This window comes from Panthera tigris, chromosome F3, assembly GCF_018350195.1.
Source record: "Panthera tigris isolate Pti1 chromosome F3, P.tigris_Pti1_mat1.1, whole genome shotgun sequence".
Taxonomy (NCBI): Eukaryota; Metazoa; Chordata; class Mammalia; order Carnivora; family Felidae; genus Panthera; species Panthera tigris.
The window spans coordinates 22,044,743-22,070,206 of record NC_056678.1 but is presented as its reverse complement, the minus strand read 5'-3'; the positions used below and the strand labels follow the sequence as shown (position 1 = coordinate 22,070,206).

The following is a 25,464-nucleotide window of genomic DNA, read 5'->3' as shown; positions in this document are numbered from 1 at the left end:
TTTAATTTTCTAGCTTCACCTACCTGCATTCTTGCCCTTGCATTTTTTCCATTTCTTTTGTGATTTCTGGGCAAAAAAGATTGTATGCTCCCCAAACATTCTATATTTTGCAATGCCTCCAAGCATGTATACAGATTTTCCCTCCACCTAGAATGTCCTTTCCTCCACCTCTGCCACACCTCGTACCCTGCCTTGTCCACCTGGTTTTCTTAGTCATACTGAAAAACAGCTTTTCCATCTTCTCCTTGAATCTTTCCACACCTCCTTTCCCTTCCCCCAGACAGAGTGACTTGCTCCCTTTTCTCTACTCCCAAATACCTTCTTTTACATCTATATTGCACTAATTACCTCACTATATGATAACTCTCTGCCCCACAGATTGTATCTTCTTGAGAGTTATATTTTGAGTGGTTGAATGAATGAGGGAGTCAGATCCAATTTTATTTCCTTTTTAAGATATAAAAATAACTTAAAACTGAACTGTTGCAATGTAACTGATATTTTCAGGAATCTGTGAGACATTCACAAACTTGTGATTCAACCCTAAAAAGGACCAACTCAAAAATGGGCAGCAAGTTTCTTATTTTTTCTTCTTACTTTTTGTGATTAAATAAAGAAAATCTTGGGGGCGCCTGGGTGGCGCAGTCGGTTAAGCGTCCGACTTCAGCCAGGTCACGATCTCGCGGTCCGTGAGTTCGAGCCCCGCGTCAGGCTCTGGGCTGATGGCTCGGAGCCTGGAGCCTGTTTCCGATTCTGTGTCTCACTCTCTCTCTGCCCCTCCCCCGTTCATGCTCTGTCTCTCTCTGTCCCAAAAATAAATAAAAACCGTTGAAAAATTTAAAAAAAAAAAAATAAAGAAAATCTTGGATCAGTTTTTTGGTATTTTGTCTTGTAGTCTGTAGGACTTTTGAAAATGTATTCAGTGTTGAAACAAAAAAAAATTAGAATAAAATTACCAATTATGGGTATGTTTAAGAATCATTTGTGATATGGTATGATAATAAGGTAGTTGATTGATCAGAAGATTGCAAGAGCACAAGTGCCTTGGAGGATATTTTTCCACTTGGTTGTTTGTTTTCTGCATAGTCTTGTAGTTACTGTCAGGTATGATTTTATTTAAAAAATTTGATTTTTGTCCTTTCTTTTGTATTTCATGCTGTCATAGGGGAAGTCTTCCATCTCTTTATATATGTAAATACTCATTGATGATTAATTACTGTATTTCATTGGTTAGTTGAGAACTAAACCAATAAACAATGTCTTTAAACAAAAATCTATTCATTTCTACTATCCCAAGTTCTTGTGTCCAGGAAGAGATCTAGCTTCAGAAATGTTGGGCCTTTCTAAATTTTTTAGCATGCTTAAAGGCAAGAACTCAAAATTTCATTATTATTTTTCAGACATTTTTGAGCAATTATTAATTCTTGACATGTTGTAGAGCTATATTCCATTTATTTTTATTTATAGGTTCAAAAGATTCTTGAACCATTATGGGGAAATAGAATAGAGAAGGATAATTTCTTCCTTTGTCTAGGAAAATACTAACCTTCCAAGGGGCTATTAATCTGATTGGAGCCAAATCTTAAACATTGTTGGATCACATTTAACTGTAGATGAGCGTATGGTGTATAAAAGATCCTGAACTTAACTGTGAATATCCCTTCTTCCTCTTGCCCCATGAAGCAAGAGCCAGAGAATTTCGTGTCTTCTCCAAAAGTAATCCCTGTCATCCTTCTTTCTTTCTTTGCACTTCTTAGTATCTGCATTCTCATCTCTTTAGCCTTTTGTACCAAGTGGTCAACCTGAAGTTAGTAATACCTTGAAATATGGATTTATACTTAAACTAGTGAGAAAAGCACTGAAAGTAAAGTAAAGCACTTAAAGCAACTAGGTTACATTTATTAACACAGCTAACCAGAGATCTCTGCATTGGAATTTAAGTAGAGGACCAGCTAATAATAAACTAATAACTTTTTTGCCATATTCCCTGGATCCTTGTGCATATTTCTTCTTTGTGGAAATCACATAAGAAGAAACAACTGGACAAAGGCTACATTGAAGCATTCCTGGATTTCTTGTCTATAATACCATATGAAAATCCCCCAAACTCACATTATCATTCATAACAAGCTGATCATCATCATCATCATTTGGATATTACTTAGAGTCACCCTGGCTGAAATTACAGAATAATTAAGAAAATATTGGAAGAAACTGGGATCTGAGATGGTTTTAAGTGTAAGGCTACCAGTTGAGGATAGTGACAGAATATGATGGTAAAGATTATTATCATAATAACATTAGCGGCTAACATTTGTTGGACATTTAGTGTATGCCAGACCCTGTGGTCATTGTCTTATACCTGTAATTTTACTAAATTCTCAAAACAACTCTATGAAGTAGGTACTATTATCGTTTGTATTACATAGATTAGAAAACTAAGGGCTTGGGGCATCTGGGTTGCTCAGTTGGTTGAGCATCCAACTCTTGATTTCAGCTCAAATCTTGATCTCATGATTGTAGGATCAAGACTGGCATCAGGCTCTGTGCTGAGTGTGGAGCTTGCTTGGGATTCTTTGTCTCCCTCTCTCTCCACTCCTCCCCATGCATGGGTGTGTACTCTCTCCCTCTCTCTCTTTCAAAATAAATAAATAAACTTAAAAAGAAAAAAGAAAGAAAACTGAGAGCTAGAAAAATTATGTAATTTTCCCAAGGTCCAAAATGACACTAGGTTTTAGTATTATGTTAATTTGAGCATTTGAAAGGAAAATAATGGCTTAATAAATCTTGTTTCTAGATTTATATTCTCATCAGTAGTACAAGGAAAATTTGAAAAGGGGTTAAATGCAATTACAATTTTATGGAATTTTTTTAGGCAAGATATATTTATTAAAATAAAATACTGATGGGGTGCTTGGGTGGTTCAGTCTGTTGAGCTTCTGACTTCAGCTCAGGTCATGATCTCACATTTCATGGGTTGGAGCCCCACGTCAGGCTCTGTGCTGACAGCTCAGAGCCTGGAGCCTCTTCAGATTCTCTGTCTCCCTCTCTCTCTGCCCCTCCCCCACTCACTTCTGTGTCTCTCTGTCTCTCAAAAATGAATAAACATTAAAATTTTTTTTTCAAAAAAATATAATAAAATACTGACTCAGGCCTCTAACTTTGTATTCTTTTATTTAAACTTATATCCTAATCAAAATTATAAGTTGTTGAATTTCAATTTTGCTTCTAGCTCTGCTTACCATTAAAGCCTATGGGTCTCTTTCAATACACAGTATTAACAATCCGAACTCCAAGCATTTATTAATAGGCAAAAGCTTCATACTCTTTGCTATTCTAAACTTAGAAGTTTGGTAGAAAAATTTAGATTTCTGGACTATTTTCTTTTTTTTTTTTAATTTTTTTTTAATGTTTATTTATCTTTGAGACAGAGAGAGACAGAGCATGAACAGGGGAGGGGCAGAGAGAGAGGGAAACACAGAATCTGAAACAGGCTCCAGGCTCTGAGCTGTCAGCACAGAGCCCGACACAGGCCTTGAACTCATGGACTGTGAGATCATGACCTGAGCCGAAGTCGGACGCTTAACCGACCAAGCCACCCAGGCGCCCTGGACTATTTTCTTAAGAATATGTGGTCTGTACATTTTTATAGACTGTTTTTTTCTTTGGGCAACACCATCCAGATTTACTGAGTTGATATTTGGAATTATACATTAGCCTACATTGAAATGTATTAACAAAGTGTCCCTTTCTTATTGCACTACATAGGGTTCATTTATGACCTTAAAACCAGAAATAGTTGGGCCTTTCTTGATTCGAGTTTTATAGCTGTTAGGCAGATTTATAGTGTCCCAGTGTTACTGTGTACTAGTAACAGGAGAAATGGAGTCATGGAATATGTTAGTACTCGGGAGTATGGTAGAACAGTTTCCTACAATTATTTCTTTCATGTTATCAAGATCTTGATCAGTAATGCTACCTACAATAAATTGGTAAAAAGGAGAGATTCTTGGAAGGTGGAATATAGTAGAACACAATTATAGAGATTATTTTTAAAGAAACTTCCAGTTATGGGTTTCAAATTCTTCATCTTAGTAGCTTCCTACATACTCCAATGGCTCCATTGCTGTATATAATCCCATATTAACTGTTTTCATTCAGTAACGCACAGATCAACTGAATATTGTTAAGGTTCATTAAATATACTTTTTAAGAAATATAATAAATGAAAATGTGGAAGAAATAACTGAGAATTAGATATGAAAACCTATGCTTAACTGCAGTCTACTGGAGGATTTCATCAAGAGTCATTTTTCTTGTTAGCATGGTCATGAATATGAATAACATAACACAGCCAGGGAAGTGTTTTTGTGGTTACATTTTGTATTTCAACTTCCCTAATACCACTAATAGAAATTTTTATCTTGTTTCTTTCCAAAAGGATTTATCTGCATAAAAGACATGCAAAATAAGGTTAATAATATAGAAAATAGGAACAAAGGGAGAAAAGAAAATGAAAATATCCTAACTCTATAACAATTTATGTAGTTGAACTTCACATTTGTCTCAGAGCTTCCTGACATACAAGGAAAAAAAAGAAAAGAAAAATATAGTCAGTTACAACAGGGCTTTTTACTTATTATATAATAACTGACATTGTATTACAAACCAAACATTATAATTATTTTAAGGAACATGGTAAAAAGCAGAGGAGCCTGAATTATCTATCCTGGGATCCAGATAACCTGAGGGCTGAGAAGATCAATATTTGGGCACACCTATAAACACTCCAGGATATACTTGTGAGCCAAGCCATCATGGTTGGAAAATCTGTTACATAGTTTACATTGGGGAGAAGGGGGATGCACTTTCCCTACATTTAAATTCTAAAATACTATATTTATCCCATTGAGAATAAATAAGAGTAGAATTTCTTAGAGTTACAGTTGATATCTGCATACTCATTTACTTTTGGTATTACTTAATGTAATGATTTGCCATTAATAAAGAGGATTTTGTTTACACGTTTGTTTGGCTTTCACTGTTTCTAGGCATGGTCTCATCCTATGTGGCAGGTAACAGCACCATCCAGTTCCCCAAAGGAATTTCTTAGAGTAGGAGATGTAGGGCTTCCCTCCCTGCTTTCTAATAGAAGACACATAATTTCCCTTGAAGAGTGTGAAGACCAGCCTGTTCTTCAGCTATGGCAATGATGTATGAGTATGTGTTCTGCCATTGCCCTACCCTCCCAAACCCTATGAATGGCGTGAAAGGGCAGGGCGCTGCAACTTGATGCCTGCAGGAAAAGGGAGACAGATTTTCGTGTAAGTGTAGACTTTTGCATAATGAACCGATATGCAAGCTTCCAGGTTGTGCAAGTTATAACGGGTAGTATTTTGGAAACCAACATACAAGTATAATCAGCTACTAAGATACATAAGCAGAATATGCGGAAAATGTTTTTCTCCCAGGGGGCCTTGTGAGGGGCGTGGAAAGGAGCTTTTAAAATGAGGGAGACACTAAATCCTGTTGCCATGCAGGGTTGTAAAAAGTAAACAGTATACACACTCCCAAGGGCTTTTCTTTAAAGAATCTGGATTGGAATGAGGACAGCAGATATCACATCCAACTATTGCCATGAAAAGCAGAGAAACTAACCCAAGTCCAGAAGCTTCATGTCAGCAGGTAGTTTGGCCAAAAGTTAAGGGAACACCGTTATAAGCGCTAATATTTATTAGGTAGATGATGTTTCTTCCCAGATATTTTTTAATAGTTTGAAGTAATGTGAATTTAAAAAAAAAAGTTTTTTTTACCGGATTAGAAAAACTATCTTCATCCATGTGGAATATCCCTGCTCTTATGCATCATCTTAACTTGACTGTACAAATCACCACATTGTGTAGAATTGGTGTTCAGGGTATTATGGCCTAAAATTGTGTTGTCCCCAGATTCATATGTTGAAATCCTAACCCCCAGTAACTCCAAATGTGACTGTATTTAGAACTAGGACGTTATAGAGGTAATTAAGGTAAGATTAGGTCATAGTGGTGTGCCCTAATCCAATATGACTGGTGTTCTTATAAGAAAAGTAGACTAGGACACAGATGTGTACAGAGGAAAGATCAGGTAAGGACTCAGAGAGAAGGCAGACATCCTCAAGCCAAGGAGACAGGCCTCAGGAGAAACCAAATCTGCTGGCATCTTGATCTTGGAATTCTAATCTTCAGAACTGTAAAAAAATAAATTTGTTTTGTTTAAGCTACCTGGCATGTGGCATTATGTTATGGCAGCCCTAAAAATGAGTGCACAGAGTATGAAATAAAAAAAGACCTAGCAAGTATCTTATGATTTTTAACAGAATAATTTCTACTATGTATGCCTTAGAGAATAAGACTCACAACTTTCTTCTAAAATTGGCTGAAGATTCAGAGCTCCTTAATTTACATAAGGGTCACCCTGGCTAGCCTGTAAGTTCCTTCAGAAAAGGAGCTGAGCCATGTTCTTGTTTTCTGTGCATTCTCTGAGTGATAGCATATATTAAGGTACTCACTCTTTAACTTAATTCTTTGATTTTCCATAAAGGAGAAGAAAGTGAATTCTGCAAACTATAAACAAAGAATCTTACCCTCAGTTTGAATCAGGAATCTGGAAAGAAATTATACTAAGATTATTAAAATTAGGAACAAGGAGTATTAACCTAATTAATCCCTCGTTGGGTAATTTATTCAACGACATTGGGCATTACTGTCCAGCTCTTGAAACGCTCTCCATCTTTGACTTATACAACATTGTTTTGATCTTTTTTACTTCCTTGATAAGAGCTTCTCTGTCTCCTTCCCTTGCTTTTCCTTCTCCAGTCCCCCCTTCAAAGCTTTTGGAGTAACTATTACATTGAACAAGCATACTTCTTGACATAACCAAAATACAACTTTTGTTATTAAAAGAACCTCTAAAATTTATTTATAGGGCAACCTTCCCCTCCCCTGGATGGAAATTGCTGGTTCTTCCATCCCTTTTCTGCTACATCTTAGAATTTTAGGGACTTAGAAGCTGGGCAGTCCTAGTGCTGGGACTCACCCGTTCCTACTTGATTCGTTCCACTATTATCTTTGGTCAGGCCTTTCCATGTGTTGCCTGCACTGTGAGATCAATCCTATGGCCCTAGAAGTTGAAAGGAAAAAGAAGTTCCTATTGATCTGGATTTACAAGCCAATTCCAGCTTAGGTCGTATGCCAGGTTTTTACCAACTCTAAACTTACATTCTGCTTTGTGGTACTTGGGCTAGGACTCAGCAGACGATGTTTCTCAGATTCTTTTGTCAGCTAGTTTCTTATCAGGGTCTATGAATGGGAGGCACTAGAGGAGAATTAGAAGGCAATAGGAAGGAAGAAAGGAATTTCTTCCCCTTTTCCCAGTTTCCATCTCACACTCCAGCAGCAGGGGAAAGTAGCTCCAGCTTCCAGTATCTTTCTGAACTCCCAGCACTCCCTTCAATATGTTCCTTAGAGGAACCAGCAGCTACCAGGATGTATTCCTTTAGTAGTTGGAGTTAACCATTGTTCTGCTTCATGTCACCTACTGGGCTGTACTGCCCAGGCTGTCCAAGGATCTGGCCAGCCAAATCTCAAAATTGGAGATCTTTCCCCTATAGCTTGGAGCACCCAGTCTACATGGCTTCCTCCTGTGAACTCCTATGTCTCCACTCCTCACCTCTTTTTCTTCTGCAAACTTAACAGTTATTAATATCCTTTTTGCTCTTTCAACCTTTCTATGCTTATGGGAAGAGTTCTCTGGGTTAATTCATCTCTCTTTGAAATACTCAGTGTGGTTTCTGTTTTCTTTATTGGCTCCTGAGTTACACAGGTGATGGGCTCAATCACCAATTGTTGAGGCCAGAGAGTGACCACAATTGATCAAGCCTGGGACCTCTGTAGCTGAGAGCATAGTCTTTTGCTAGAAAAAGAATAGGTAGGGAGGATAGCACTAGTGAACAGCTATGGGGTGCAAACTATAATTATCATATTAAAAAATAGCTTTGTATTTTTTATGGTAAACTGGGTAGAAGAGGAAGGACAATATTAACTGAGAAATTGAAAGTGAGATTAAGGGAGGAGTTTTCTTCTGAGATGGACATGCATGTTCGGATGCTGATGGGAAGGACTAATATATATGCAGAGGTAAAAGGACCAGAAAAAGAAGAGATAATGGATGTGTTGGGACATTTTCTAGATATAATAGGAGGAACTTGTTGGAGCTTACCTATACTGACCCCTATATTCTCTGTTAGGATGAAGGCAGGTCATTTTCAGGGAGGAAGAGGAAGAATGGGCCTATGGCAGAAGTTTGAAGAGAGAGAAGGTGTGGAAAAGCCCTCTTGTAAAAGAGAGAGAAAGATGGTCAGAGAAACACAGTGGTGTTACCAGAAATACTGAGGGCACCTTTGAATTTAGTAATCATAAATGTGTAAGAGTACCAGCTTTCTCTCCTGTGTGGCTTTTTCATTTAAATTCTGGTGCATGAATATGGAGTAAGTGTAGAGAAAACATGAAAAGAGTGTGGAGTTAGTGTGGAGAAAATGTGAAGAAAGTGTGCAGAAAGTGGACAGTTAGTTTCTTTCAAAAAAGGGGATGGAGAGGGCAAGAGAGCTTAAGGTTTTGGCAAAAGAAATATTGAGGTGGTTAACCATTATATTTATTCTGGAAAAGGGCAGAACAAAAGGCAGAAGGCAGCTGAAGAAAAGGATACACCAAAGATACAAAAGACCGAGAGCCTAAAGAGATCCAGGAGTGATCCCATAGCAAGTACTCAGATAAGCAGTCTGGAAGGATAGAAGGGATATGGTCACAGAGCACAAGGACTATATCTAAGGACTGCTAAGGGAGAGAAAAATTTATTTGAAGAAGAAAATGTCAAGGAACATTTCTTTTTTAAAAATATTTATTTATTTACTTTGAGAGAGAGAGAGACAGAGAGACAGAGAGACAGAGAGATGCAGAGAGACAGGGAGAAAGAGAATCAATGTTGGGCTTGATCTCACGAACTGTGAGGTCATGGCCTGAGCCAAAATCAAATGTCAGACATGTAACTAACTGATCCACCCTGGTGACCCAAGAGATATTTATTTCTAATTGCTGGGTTAAGGCATTTGTATATACTCAATGCTTTATACATTCAACATTGTTTTCCTAGATTAAATTGTGAGCCTATTGAGAGCAGGGACTGTGTCTAAAATATGTTTTTGCTTACCTAGAGCCTCACAAAACCTCTCTCCCAAAGAATATTTTGAAAGAACAATATATTTTTTTAATTTTTAAACTTTAATTTAAGTACAGTTAACATACAAATATATTAGCTTTAGATGTACAATATAGTGATTCAACAACTCTATACGTTACTCGGCGCTCATCATGATAAGTGTACTCTTAATCCCCATCACCTGTTCTACCCATCCCTTTACCCACCTCCCCTGTGGTAACCGTCTGTTTGTTCTCTAGAGTTAGGAGTCTGTTTCTTTGTTTCTCTCTCTCTCTCTCTTTCTTTTTTTCTCCTTTGTTCATTTGTTTCTGAAATGCCACATATGAGTGAAATCATATGGTATTTGTCTTTCTTTGACTGGTTTATTTTGTTTACCATTATACTATTTAGATCCAGGCATGTTGTTGCAAATGGCAACATTTCATTCTTCTTTATGGCTGAATAATGTATATTATATATAATATAATATATATATATATATATATATATATATATATATAGAGAGAGAGAGAGAGAGAGAGAGAGAGAGAGAGAGAGAGAGACTTGGGCTGCTTCCATATCTTGGCTATTGTAAATAATGCTGCAATAAACATAGGGGTTCATACATCCCTTCAAATTGATGTGTTTTTTTTATTCTTTGAGTAAATACCCGGCACTGTGGTTACTGGATCATAGTTCTATTTTTAGTTTTTTGAGGAACCTCCACAATGGCTGTCCCAGTTTTCATTCCCATCAACAGTGCAAGAAGGTGGCTTTTTCTCCACATCCTTGCCAATACTTATTGTTTCTTGTGTTTTTTGCTTTAGTCATTCTGACAGGTGTGAGATGATATCTCATTGTAGTTTTGACTTACATTTCCCTGGTGATTAGTGATGTTGAGCATCTTTTTATGTGTTTATTGATCATCTGTATGTCTTCTTTAGAGAAATTTCTGTTCATCTCTTCTGCCCAGTTTTAATTAGATTATTAGGGTTTTTTTTGGTGTTGAGGTGTATGAGTTCTTTATATATTTTGGATATTAACTCTATCAGATGTTCCATTTGTAAATATCTTCTGCCATTTAGTAGGTTGTTCTTTTAGTCTTGTTGATTATTTCCTTCACTGTGCAGAAGGTTTTTATTTTGGTGTAGTTCCAATAGTTTATTTTTGCTTTTACTTCCCTTGCCTCAGGAGGCATATCTAGAAAAATGTGGCTACAGCCAATGTCAGATAAATTACTGCCTGTTCTCTCTTCTAGGATTTTTATTGCTTCAGATCTCACATTTAGATCTTTAATTTATTTTGAGTTTATTTTTGTGTATGGTGTAAGAGAGTGGTCCAGTTTTATTCTTGTGCATGTAACTATCCAGTTTTCCCAACACCATTTGTTGAAGAGAGTGTCCTTTTCCCATTGCATTTCCTTTTTTCATTTGTTTGCTTTCTTTCCATATAAGGCTTTGTAAAATCAGTAATGAAATGGCTATTGCTGGGCATAAAATGTAGGCTCAAAGGGGTGTGGCACTGAGGGGCAGTGACAGTCTATCCGCTGGTAACTTGAGGGAAATGAGAAGTATAAATGACTCCCATGTTGTCATATTTCCTGTTTCAGAACTACAGGAAAGGTGATGCTTTGCTCATGTGTACACATTTCCCCCTGTCATCCCTCCTCCTTACTCCTATGTAACATTTCAATTGGACCAGCCCTCTTGGCCTCATGCCTACCATCCCTGGTCCACTCCCTGGACAGCCTCCTAAGACCTGACACCATTTAGGATTAGGCTATCAACTAGTGCTCACCCGTGTAAGGTCATATTTATTCAGAGTGACACCCCATGTGATGCTCCCACTTCTGAGTGCATTCATCTTGCTCAGAAACTCTTAATCAATGAACCTATCACTTCTGAGGTGGATTGAAAGTTCTTTACAAAAGCAAAAGACCCAAGGTTTGCAAATGACTTGCCTTTTAAAAAATACATTCGAAAGGAAACAACCAAGATGTCTTTCAGGGGGTGAATGGTTAAGCAAACCCTGGTATATCCATGAAGTGGGACACTGCTCAGCAAAACAAACGAATGCAACAACATGCGATACATGCAACAATTTGGATAGATCTCAAGGGCATCACACTTAATGGGAAAAGATAGTCTCAAAAGGCTATAGGGTTCCATTTATATAACATTCCCAAATAACAAAACTATGAAAGATTATTCCCAAATAACAAAACTATGGAGAATAATTAAAGGGCAGGGATAGGGTTGGGGAAGTATGACTATAACAGAGGAGCACAAAGAATTCCTACATGCCGTGGAACAGTTCTGTATCTTGTTATTTTTTGTTTTCATCACCACACATAGTTGTCCATTTTTTTCTTGTTATGCGAAATTTAAGAGCTTCTCTCTTAACAACTTTCAAATATACAATACAATAGTATTAACTACAGTCACTATGTTGTACGTTATATCCCCAGGACTTACTTTATAATTGGTAGTCTATACCTTTTGACTCTCTTCACCCATTTTGCCCATACTCTCTGGGCTACCTCTGGCAGCCACCTATCTGGTCTCTGTATCTGTGAGGTCTGTGGTGTTTTTCAGATTCCACATGTAAGTCAGATTACATGGTACTTGTCTTTCTCTGACTTACCTCACTTAGCACAATGCTCTCAAGGTCCATCAACGTTGTTGCAAATGGCAGGATTTTTTTTCTGTTTTTGGGTGAATAACATCCCTGTATGTGTGTGTGTGTGTGTGTGTGCGTGTGTGTGCGTGTGTGTGCGTGTGTGTCTGTCTGTCCCACATTATCTTTATCCATTTATCCATCAGTAGATACTTAGGTTGTTTCCATGTCTTGGCCATTGTAAATACTGCTGCAATGAACATGGGGCTACAAATACCCTTTCAAGTTAGTATCTTTGTTTCCTTTGGATAAATATCTAGAAATGGAATTGCTGGATCATATGGTTAGTTCTATTTTTAATTTTTTAAGGAACCTCTATACTTTTTTTCCATTATGCTGCACCAATTATATTCCCACCAGCAGTGCACAAGACTTCTTTTTCCTCCATTCTCACCAACATTTGTTATTTCTTATCTTTTTATAATAGCCATTCTAACAGGTGTGAGGTGGTCTCTCATTGTGCTTTTGATTTGCATTTCCCTGATAAATAGTGATGTGGAGCACATTTTCATGTACTTATATGACAATGGTAATCTGTATGTCTTCTTTGGAAAAATATCTATTCAGATCCTCAGCACATTTTTAATCAGATTACTTTTAGATATTGAGTTGTATGAGTAGTTCTGTATGTTGATTTCAACATTAGCTACATGATTCTGTTTATGGTATCAAAATTACATAGAAGTAAACACACATACAAATATACACATATAAGCAAATGAGTACATATAAAAACTAATGAAAACTAAATAAGGTATGTAATCTAATTAGCATTTGTATTAGGATTCTCCAGAGAAACAGGGCCAGACTGTACATACACATATACACATGTACATACACATATACACATACATGTCTGGAAGTTGGAGACCCAGGAAAGCCAGTTGTGTAGTTTGAAAGCCTGAGAACCAAGGGAACCAATGCTGTCAATTCTAGTCCAAGTATGAAGGCCTGAGAACCAGGAACACAGGGAACAGGAGGACATCCTTGTCTCCATTCAACAGTCAGGAGGAGAAAGGGTAAATTCAACTTTCTTCCACCTTTTTGTTTTATCCAGGTCTTCAAGGAATTAGATAATGCCCACTTACATTAGGGATGGCTATGTGTTTTACTCAGTCTGCTGATTCAAATGCTAATCTCCTCCAGAAATACTAACACAGACACAAGCAGCTATCTGGGCATCCTGTGGCCCAGTCAAGTTGACGCACAAAATTCACCATCACAGCAGTATTGTATCAATGTTCATTTCTGGTTTTGATATCGTGTATGTAAGATGTTAAAAGAAGACGTCACCATTAGGGGGTGTCAGGCAAAGCTTACACAGGACTGTATGTACTATTTATGCAACTTCCTGTTTCTAGAATTACTGAAAAAAATTGTAAGTCAATTTGAAAAGAGTTAAGATTACTTCTAAAATGATATCATCTTTACTTATTTGCATTCTGATTGAAAAGTACAGAAAGAGCCCCACTTTATTCTAAGAACAATTCTCTCTAAGATTTTAAGAAAACCCAGGGAAGAGCTCTTAGTAGAGCATCAAATGAATTGTGCTCTTGGTTAGACTCTGATCCTATTAGACTGATTCCCTTTTAATTGGATTCCCTCATATACTGAATTTTCTGCTCCTGAATTTCCATCTGCTAGAGACTGGGTATGACTGAACATTCCAGACTCTGACCACTTGTCTACCTGGCTCTCAGGTGATACTTCATTATTGTTCCATCTCTACTAAGCTGGATAATGGTCTTAGACAAAGTCTGTACTTTCTGATTATGTGATTTGCATACCATTGCCAGGTTAAATGACCTTTCCTTAGTTTACCATTTTAAATGTGACAATTCTGCCCCATTATTCTCTTAGAGTATGAGTACAGGTATTTTTCTATCATAATACCACCCTTTGTACTCATTTAGTATTTGTTTGTTTATGCATTTAATGCTCATCTCCCCACTAGACTATAAGCCCAATGAGGACAGAGACTATGTCTATTTCCTTCCTTAAGTGGGGGAGGAAGCCATGTGCAAGCATGGGCTTCGTGGTCTTGGCCAAAAGTGGGAAAAGCAAGGATAAAGAATCTGAGGAGAGATTTCTTGAAAGTTTGAAGAAGAGTAATGAAGCCAGTGTGGCTGTGTAAAGTGAGCACAGGGGAAACCATAGAAATGAGGGCAGAGAGGTAACAGATATTGGGGAGTGCAGAAGATGAATTCAGGGCCACATAGGTGATAGCTTTTACTCTAGGCGAGATGAGAAATCTCTGAAGGGTTTTATTTATTTATTTATTTATTTATTTATTTATTTATTTATCTTTATTTTTGAGAGAGAGAGAGAGAGAGAGAGAGTGTGTAAGTGGGGAGGAACAGGGAGAGAGAGGGAGACACAGAATCAAAAGCAGGCTCCAGGCCCTGAGCTGTCAGCACAGAGCTCAACACGGGGCTTGAACTCACGAACCACAAGATCATGGCCTCAGCCGAAGTCGGATGCTTAACCCACTGAGCTACCCAGGTGCCCCTGAAGGGTATTAAACATAAAAAATTATTTGACATGTTTTAAAGGTATTTCCATTTTCTGATTCTCTAGTGTCTCTTTGAACCAGCTTTTAAAGAGAGAGAGTGGGGGAGGGACAGAGAGAGAAGGGGACAGAGTATCCAAAGTGGGCTCCTCACTTGACAGCAGCAAGCCCGATGTGGGGCTTGAACTTGTGAACTGTGAGATCATGACCTGAGCTGAAGTCTGATGCTCAACTGACTGGGCCGGCCAGGCACCCCTAAATTGAACAAACTTAAAAGAGGAAAAGAGGGATGCTATTTATCAATTCCCTAAAATCTCACACCTGCTATCTAGGAGACCCATGCCAAGTGTTTTTCTTGCATCACTTCCTTTTGTCCACTTATTTACCACATTAAGCAACCAAGGCTTGAGGCACCTGGATGGCTCAGTTGGTTAAGCGTCTGACTTTGGCTCGGGTCATGATCTCGCAGTCGGTGGGTTTGAGCCCCACGTCAGGCTCTGCGCTGGCAGCCTGCAGCCTGCTTCAGATTCTGTGTCTCCCTCTCTCTCTGCCCCTCCCCTGCTCACACTCTGTCTCTAAAAAATAAATAAACATTAAAATTTTTTTTAAAGAAATTAAGGCTTACGGAGATTACAAAAATTACCCAAAGTCATGTATAGTAAATTGCAAATTTCTGATGCAAACCTGGATCTGCTCATTTTAAAGCTCATTCCAGCTATTCTGCTGTACTTCCGGAGTATAATCTGATTTAAGGAGTGGAAGAAGATAAGGCCGTAGAGGTAAGCAGTCTTCAGATTGTAAAAGATTTTGTATACCATATATAGTAGATGCTTATATATTTTATCTGTCTGGTTTTCCCTTCCCTTCCTGCTCAACTATCGATCGTAGTATCTTCTCCCCAGGGCTGGGTTGGGTATCTGATTTGTACCTGGCCTGTCAGAGTGACTCATTCATTCCTCTGGCTACAGTGATTGAGCCAAAAATGAACATGTGATCCCAGCCAGGCCAACCAGAGGCTTTCATTTCGGAGTTTTTTATTGAAATTAGAGAAGAGGATTTCTCTTCTGGGTCTTGGAGATGGAAGTATATAATTAGGAAATACCCATTAACCATCTTTCTTGCCACATGGAAAAACTAGTCCACAATGGGAAAAAAATAATTTGTGCATAATACTCTTCATTGTCAGTCAACTCAGGAATGCTTTGTGATGTACCCCAGAGCAGGGGTGGGAAGACAGAATGCATGTTCTTTTTGTATATTTACATTAGGCATATTAATATTATGTATCTTAATATAAAGTCAAAGACTTGTAAATTGGTAGAATCTCTCAATCAAAAATAGGTTTCCTAAAAAATTCAATATCTCTATTCTAGGATGTTTGTACATTAAGACAGTCCTCCATCTGGACTGAAGACTTGCATCCACTATTCTTCCTCTCCTCCCAAACTCATCCCATTAAATCAACAGAGAGATCCTTCTTTTTACAAAGTCAGCAGAAACAGGACAGAAGAGATGTCAGATGCTGTGATTTATAAGAATTAAAAGAGTAGAAAGATCCACAATGTGTAATCAGTACTTGTCACACCTCTGTTCAAAGCTCCCAGAGACTCTCTATCACATTTAGGATAAATCCAAAGTCATCACCATGGCCTATGAGGTCCTAGATGACCAAGCCTATATCTTCCTTTCTGACCTCATCTTCTATCAGTTTCCTTCTTGCCCAACTCCACTCCAACTGGGCTCTTGCTGTTCCTCAAATACTCCAGGAACCCTTACTTCAGAATGTACATTCTGTTTCCTCTTTTTGAAACACCTTTCTCTCAAATACCCACATGGCACTCTCAACTTCTTTCAAGTCTCTGTTCAGATGTCACCAAATCATTGAGCCTTTACTGCCCTCCCTAACTAAAATAACCTACCCAAACTTGTGTGCTGCTTTCTTTATAGTACTCATCACTACCTATTTGTTTCTTTGTTAATTATGTGTCCACCCTCACTGAAATGTATGCTCCATAAAAGCAAGGAGTCAAATGCTTTGGCCACTGCAGTATCCCCCACACCCTCTGGCACATAGTAGTGAGTGTTTGGTTACTAATCTTTGATTGGATAAATGAATGTAATTTGACATTTGTTGTGACAGTGTGCTAATAATTGATTTGTAATGATTACTGAAGTATTCAGAGTTCCTTGAGTCTTTCTATTCTTTTTTTTTTTAAATATTTATTTTGAGAGAGACAGAGAGGGAATGTGCATGCACATGTGCATGCACGCAAATGGGGGAGGCCAGAGAGAGAGGGAGAAAGAGAATCCCTAGCAGGATCCACACTATCAGTGCAGAGCCAGATATGGGGCTTGATATACATATACATACACATATGCACATACATCTATGGAAGTTGGAGACCCAGGAAAGCCAGTTGTGTAGTTTGAAAGCCTGAGAACCAAGGGAACCAATGGTGAGCCGAAATCAAGGGTCAGACACTCAATGGACTGAGCCACCCAGGCACCTTGAGTCTTTTTGTTCTTAAATTAATATCACTAAACATTTTCCTTTTCTAAAATTGGTCATGCGCATACACATACAACAGGTTTAAGAACCACTGGTTTTGTAGAAGTGTAAACATAGTTAAGATCACTGGTGATTAAATGAAGGATAGAATTGAGGGAGATAACGTTATGAACAGACTGTTGTAACTCAGGCTTTGAATGAAGAAATATTGAATTAGACAAGTGAAAATGGTAAAAGTACATATTAAAAAATTTTAGGTAGTAATATTAGCAGAACTTGGAAAATGTCTCTCACGAGTGAGTTAAAGGGAGTAGTTAAGGGTGACTCCATATTTCTAGGTTGGGTGAATGGTTGATGATAATGCTACCAAATGAGAGAGAGAATACAAGAGTGGTGATGTGGAGATAGTGATGATCATCAAGTTAGTTTTGATAAGGCTGACTTGAGATAATGGTGAAGAAGACATCCAAGGAAATATGGTCAGAAGACCATCGGACATATGAGGCTGAAGGTCAAAGGCATGGTCTGCAGATTTAGATTTTGGTGTCATGTCCAACAATTCCACCCTGTGAACATGCCCCCAAATGAAACCATCATTATTCCTCCCAAATTACCCTTGCTTTTCCTTCTGTGTTACCTCTAGAAGATTATATTCAGTTTCCACCCTCTTATAAATGGAAAAATATGTGAAGTAACTTTTTTAAATGCATTTTTAAAAGTAATCTCTACACCCGACGTGAGACTCAAACTCATGACCCTGAGGTCAAGAGTCAGATGCTGTACTGACTGAGCCAGACAGGTGCCCCTAAAGTAGCTTATTTTTAAATTAACTATAATTTTACTGATATTACAAATGCACAAAATTTGCTTATCGAATAAGTCACAAAGAGAAGAACTGTCTCTATCTGAACCATTACTACTCCCCTGAAACAACCTGTTTTAGTTCTTAGTTTTTAATTTTAGGATTAATCTTTAAATTTCTAGATATACTGGGGTGCCTGGGTGGCTCAGTCATTTAAGCGGCTGACTCTTGATTTTGGCTCAGGTCACCATCTCACAGTTCATGAGTTCAAGCCCCACACCAGGCTGTGTGCAACAGTGAGGAACCTACTTGGGAGTCTCTCTCTCTCCCTCCCTCTTTGCCCCTACCCTGCTTGCGTTCTCTCTTAAAATAAATAAGTATTTTAAAAAATAAAAATAAATTTCTAGATATGATACCATTTCTTGGTTTATCAATTTTATACATTTTCTATTAATTTCTTATAGTCTAGATAAGTGTTTTGCTCTCTTATTTTCTGTTTATCTCTTCTCCCATCATCCTAATCTAACTTTATCACAATTTGTGGTCACATCAACAGAATGTTCACATTATTGTGACTATATAAAAACTCAGAACCAAGCAGTGTACTTACAGCTTAATCAGCTTTTCTTGTCTGGCCCAAATTTAGTTTTTCTTTCAAATTTACTTAGCTTTTTCAGTTGGCTTAGTTTTTAGTCTTCTCATTTTTAACATCTGTGCTTCGTTTTGGCAAATATTCTGTTTATCAGATTGCTGTCTCAAACATAACAGATAATCTCTCAATTCCATAGGTTTTCTGGAGACAACCCCCAAGCCCTTTGTCATCTTGTTCCAATTTAAGCAGTTGCTTCTAGACCTGCTGAATGTCTCATCCTGGCTCTTTAAGATTTATCATCAAAGTGGAACTGAATTTTGTCACTTTTCTATTTAGGCTACCTAGTTTAACAAGACTTACTATATTCCTCTTTCTTGTTTTATGCCCTTATTTTAACTGTAGCAATCATCCAATAATTCCTTATAAAGGAGTACTTAAGAGGTACATTTTTTTTTTCACTTTATTTTTTTGGTACTTGCATGTCTGAAAAAAAACCTCATTTAGCCTCACACTTAACTGGAATTTGGCGAGCTATAGAATTTCATCTTGAAAATAGCCTTCCCTCAGGATTTAACACGTATGTTTCCACTGATTCCTGGTGTCTACTGCTGCTGTTTCTGAGAAGTCCAATGCCATCTCTTTTTTTCTTTTCATTGTAACTTAACTTTCCCTTTTTCTCTGGATACTTTTAGGTTCTCTTCTTTCTCACTAGTGTTCCAAAATTTTGTAACACTATAGTTTGAGATTGTTTTCAGGCTGGTACTCTTTAACCTCTTTTCACTATAGGACATTTTATTTATAATTTAAAATTTATAAAGTAAAATTCTCCTATATTTTAAAATTTCTTTTATTTATTTATTTTAAGAGAGAGACAGAGGCAGGGAGGGGTAGAGAGAGACAGAAAGAGAGAGAAGGAGAATCTCAAGCAGGCTCCATGCTGCCAGCACAGAGTCCAATATGGGGCTCGAACTCATGAACTGTGAGACCATGACCTGAGCTGAAATCAAGAGTTGGATGCTCAACTGACTGAGCCACCTAGGCACCTTCCTATATTTTTCTTTTCTCTTTGCATACCTCCCATGTATTAGAAGTTGGATCTCTTGGACTTCTCTAATTCTTTTATCTTTTATCTCCCATTTCCCTCACATATCTTTTATTATCTTGAGTTTAGCTTTCTACATATAGTGAATTATTTACTATTAGCATCATGTGTTTAATTTCTACAAACTTTTTTATTTGATGATTGGTTCATTTTAGAGCATTATCTTTTAAGAAAGTCAGAGTTTCTTATCTGAACATATTAATTAAAGTAGGGGTTTTGCTAAGGGAGCGTTGGGAGTGAGCCAATTGATGTCCTGTTTATCTGTCTACCCTATGCCACCTGCCTTCCCTACTGCATCTTAGCTATTAGTTTGTAAAGAGTTTTCTGTCACTGAACTCCTGAGGCATTGAAGGCCCAGATGGGAAGTGCAAAGCTCTCCAATTAGTGGAATAGAATGTAGACCCTCACAGTGAGGGAGTTTTCATCAAAATTTAAAATTATAAGCAATAAAGGATTCATGGTTTTGAATTCATACAAAAAGAAACAAAATTTCTGTTCAAGTTACAATAATATTGCAATGTCCTTATATACCAAAGTATTAGGAATAGTTATCTCTGGGTGGTGAGAATGTATGATCAGAAAGAAAGGAAATTCAAAAGAAGATCGACTGACTGAAATAAAATCGAGGAATAAGGGTCTACATGAAGTAGGAATGTAATGAGGTATGAGTTAAGGTGGGAGAGAAGTACAGAAGTCAGTGGAAAGATCATGGGTTAAATTTTCTGAGCTAGTACAGAGCTAAATGATAATGGTTGCTTTGGAAAGTGGTGGATGGTGACTGAAATGGAGTAATAATGAAAATCATAGATCACTGACTGGGTTATCTGCACAGTCCTTATAATCTTCAAGAGCTTTGATGGGCGAGAGGTGCAGATGTGCAAGACTCTGAGCCGTGTATCAAAATCCTTAAGGTCTAATTAAGGATTGTCCAAAGATAATGTGGATGAAGGAGTTGGCAGACCATACCTGTAGGATTTGCTACTTTATTCAAAGAAATAGCCCATCATACTTACCTGTGACTAAAACAGGCTATTTATAAACGGCAACTCTTAGGATCAAGCTAGGAAGAATCATATTTTAAACAAAGCATTATATTTCTCCTCTGTCTAGCTTCATGGTAGATGTTTTTTGCAGTGCTGAAAATCTCTACTTTCTTACTAAACTGCTCTTTAGTATTTCAAACTCTTGATTTGTGTGCATACCTAATTGTACCAATGAATTCAGGGTAAAGGAAGATGAAAAGGTGGGGAGGGACTTGGAGTCTAAGAAATATTATAAGTCCCCTATTGATTTACAGAAGTCTTTCAGTTGTTTACATACCAACTGATTGTCTTGTCTGCCCCAGGTCTGGCTGACCCACTTCCTGGTTTGATAAAGATTGCGTGGAAGCCAGGAAAACATTGGCAAGATTAGTCAGATTCATTCAGAGGAAGTTACTTAAGAACTCATTTTATTTATGTTCCTTTATAAATATTTCCACACCCACCCTTTACCTAAAGTGTTCACACTGCAACCCCTCAAAACAAAACAAAACAAAACAAAAACAAAAACAAAAACAAAAAACAAAAAAACCCTAGAGTTATAATGAAAACAAATTTATATTCTGGTTCTCCATGGGTGGTCCTGTGTTTGTGATCAGTGCCTACAATTAGTGCAGATTTTAGGACTGGCTTTTTTCCTCTCATAACATGCAGTACAAGTAATCCTGCTAGTATACCCCTCCCTTTAATCCTGAAGTTCAATTCTTCTTCTGATTCCATAGTCTTTTAATATTCCTTCAATGTTTTTACAATGCTTATTTATTTATTTTTGAGACAGAGAACGAGCACGTGCATGCACAAGCAGGGGATGGGCAGAGAGAGAGGGAGACACAGAATCTGAAATGGGCTCCAGGCTCTGAGCTGTCAGCCCAGAGCCTGACACAGGGCTCGAATCCACCAACTGTGAGAACATAACCTGAGCTGAAGTCAGAGACCTAACTGACTGAGCCACCCAGGCGTCCCTTCCCTCAATATTTTGTAAACACTAGGACTCTGCCTAATGGGATTCAGGAGCCCATATGGTTTGAATAGGGTGATTAATTGCTTTAAGTTACGAAAACATCCAGAGGAGATCATTTGCTACCAGAATTCTTTCAATTCCCCTGGCTTGTAGTCCCCTAAATTCATGGAAATACAGACTGATTTTCCTATGTAATACACACACATACATACATGTACATGTACATATTTTTAAAAAGCAATTTTTAGCTCTGCAAATTAGAAACTTAATAGTCTGCTGATATCCCCTCAATATTACAACTATATTTTTCTCCTTGATAAAATAAAAGTTTGAGTTTCTTAATAGAATTGTAGATTCAGGGGATTTATATTCATACGGTGCCCTGGGGATGTAATTTCCCAGTGGGTCAGAGTTCTGTTTTACCTTAAAACTGTATCAGTAATGCTGCAGACACATTTTTGCTTGTCAGCTCACCCCTTTCTGAACTACACAGAGCACATCCCTTTGGTTGATATATTCTCTTTGGTAATTTAGAAGCATCAAATAGGACACAGGTGTCTTTCACATTTCATCATATTTAATGATATTTCTAGGCCCTTGCTTTCTTGTTTCTGAAAGTGATTTGTACAGGTAGCAAATTCCAACCAGTAAGCATGAATTTTGTAACAATATTTCATAGATTCTTAGATGCACACTTATGTTTGCATTTTACATGCTAGAAACTAGTATGTATTTTATGATTGACAGCATCTTACAATTAACCGGCACATTTTTCATTTTCTTGGTTATACATAAAATAATGGTTCATCATTGACTGCATAGCATCTTAGGTTCTATGAAATATGGTAGGTATTAGAAGGTAGTCTTTATTTCCAATACTTGGATCTCTTTTCAGTATCTCTGGTTCTTCAAAAATTTTGGATGTTACAGAGTGTGATAGTTAACATCTTATGTCAACTTGACTGGCCCTGATTAAATATTATTTCTGAGTGTGTATATGAAGGTGTTCCCAGATGAAATTAGCATTTGAATTGGTGGACTCAGTAGATTGCCCTCCCTCATGGGGGTGGAATCATCCAATCTGTTGAGGGCTTAAATAGAACAAAAAACCGAGGAAGGAGGTATTTGCCCCTTTATGTTTCTGCCTGCCTGCTTGAGTTGACTAATCTCATCTCATCCTCTCTGGCCTTTAGACTGGAATTTACACCATCAGCTTCCCTGATATATATATTTATATATATATGTTATGATATATATATATATATATATTTATATATATAAATATATATATATAAATATATATATATATATATAATTTCCTATTGGTCTCTGTCTCTGGTCTCCTATATATATATATATATATATATATATATATATATATACACACACATACATAATTCCTATTGATCTCTGTCTCTGGCAAACCCTGACTAAAACAGAGAGGACATAAATTTGATTCACAAAAACTTGGATACATTATTATTGTTATAAGACTTGCTGTTTTGGGAGAATAAAGCCATTGGTACAATGTCTTGCCAAGCATCATCAGCATATGTACTTCTTAAAGATTTATATGTTACAGAATGTCCATATCTCATTACAACAATGCAGAATTCCTTTCTAGTTTGACTCCTTTCTCACATAATTGAGAAATAGGGCATCAATCTGTTCCTACTTTAGAAATGTTTATTCTCAGAGATCTATCTATGTAACGAGACTGTACAACTTCAGCTCTGGATAGAATTACTTTAACAGAAATAAATTATAATATTATATGGATAACTTTTGCTCAGAAGTTTTCTAAGCAACAATCATTTTTGGACAATCTCTGTCTTTTGTCAAACTGTTCCCTAGGCCATCACAAATTACGCTGTTCAAAACCACTTACTTAATGAAAAATATCCTGAAAAACTGCTGTCAAAGAATAGAGGTAGCTCAATTTTTTCTTTCCTTTTTCTTTTTTTGTTTTTTGCTTTAGTCTCCTATTATTAGTTTTCATCTGTTTATTATTAACTTTTTTCTATCATTTCTAATTGTTGTAAGCAGCATCAAATTATCTTTGGGAGGGGCGCCTGGGTGGCTCAGTCGGTTAAGCGCCTGACTTCAGCTCAGGTCATGAGCTCACAGTTTGTGGGTGCAAGCCCCACATCGGGCTCTGTGCTGACAGCTCAGAGCCCGGAGCCCGGAGCCCAGAGCCTGTTTCAGATTCTGTGTCTCCCTCTCTCTATGCCCCTCCCCCACTCGTGCTCTGTCTCCCTCTGTGTCAAAAATAAATAAACATTAAAAAAAATTATCTTTGGGAACATGTTCAGTTTAAATCAATTAATATGACTACAAAAAATTTTACATAAAGCATATATAAATTTATATATCACCCAATTTATAATGAAACTTTTATAATAGGACAAAACAAAGTCAAATTATTTTTCTAACAAATTAAATTATATAAATATTGAGTAAAATTGTACACTTGGACACAGTTAACATTTTGTTAGTTTTTTTCAACAAACTTAAGAGGTGCTTTTTGCCTTTAGAACAGAGCAGTGTGGGGGCGCCTGGGTGGCTCAGTCGGTTAAGCATTCGACTTCAGCTCAGGTCATGATCTCGCGGTCTGTGAGTTCAAGCCCCGTGTCGGGCTCTGGGCTGACGGCTCAGAGCCTGGAGCCTGCTTCCGATTCTGTGTCTCCCTCTCTCTCTGCCCCTCCCCCGTTCATGCTCTGTCACTCTGTCTCAAAAATAAATAAACGTTAAAAAAAAAAATTAAAAAAAAAAAAAAAAAGAACAGAGCAGTGTGCCTTCTTTTACCTCTTTTACTTTTCCTTCTGTTATTTTTGTACGTAGTTACAATTTGAGTCAGGAACATTTGACATAATTTTTCTATTGATTCTTATGAATATGATTTTATAACTAGTGGTTTTATAATTTCCGTGTGAAATTATGTTCTTTTTCTATTTTATGTGAGAAAATAGACACTATAAAATTATCAGTATCTTGCCCTATGAAGATAATGGCAACCAAATGTTTTATTTATTTATTAAATTATTTTTTGGGAGAGCATAAGCAGGGGAGAGGCAGAGAAAAGGGGACAGAGGTTCCAAAGCAGGCTCTGCCTGATAGGCTGACAGCAGTGAAGCCAATATGGTGCTTGAACCCACAAACCACAAGATCATGACCTGAGCCAAAGTTGGACATTCAACTGACTGAGCCACCCAGGTGTCCCCCCATATGTTTTATTTTGAGTGATATAGTGAATGTCCATGACATATAGATATTCTACAGGCTTACTACTTTATTCACGAAGTTTAACAATTTTTGTCATTGGATTGGAAATGTTTTTTTTAATAAAATTAAAGTTTATTTCTTTTTAAGAGAAAGAGAGTGTGAGCAAGGGAGGGACAGAGAAAGAGGGAGACAGAGAGTCCCAAGCAGGCTCCACACTGTCAGCCCAGAGCCTGATACAAGTTTCGATGTATGTGAGATCATAACCTGAGCTGAGATCCACAGTCAGATGCTTACCCAACTGAGCCACCCAGGCGCCCCTAGATTGGAAAATTTTTAATGAAAGTTTTCTACCTAAAATTAAAAAAAAAAAATTTAGAGAGGTGAACATGTAATTGTTGAAACCATTTTACAACACAAAAGTTGTTGGCATGGTTCAAGGATGTGTTTTCAGTGATTTAAAAATCTTTTGTTTTTAGATTTATTGTCTCATAATGCAAAGGAAAAAAAAATATTTTAAGATAACTATCAAGTGACTGAAAGAGGAGGCACCTGATAGAATATTTGTTAAATGTGTTCATTTTATTGGTACATTTTCCGTAAAAATAATCTTTTTTTTCAAGTTATCATATTTTCCTTCATTTAAGACATTAGAATGTCCTAACCTAGCCATGACTGTGGATGCAAGAACAATCCTGTTCTTCAACTTTTTGATTACAAATGACAAGGAATAGAGGTGCCTGGGTGGCTCAGTTGGTTAAGTGACCAACTTCAGCTCAGGTCATGATCTCGCTGTTCCTGAGTTTGGGCCTCCTGACGG

At 37.3% G+C, this 25,464-nt stretch overlaps 1 long non-coding RNA gene across 1 annotated transcript in view; it reads left to right on the top strand.

Moving 5' to 3' along the window:
• LOC122235775 overlaps positions 1 to 25,464 on the top strand; it is a 73,767-nt gene that overhangs the window by 7,123 nt on the left and 41,180 nt on the right. Inside the window, exon 3 of the long non-coding RNA XR_006213808.1 lies at positions 15,125 to 15,198. This is a non-coding gene — a long non-coding RNA (uncharacterized LOC122235775). The remainder of the gene's footprint in view (positions 1 to 15,124; positions 15,199 to 25,464) is intronic.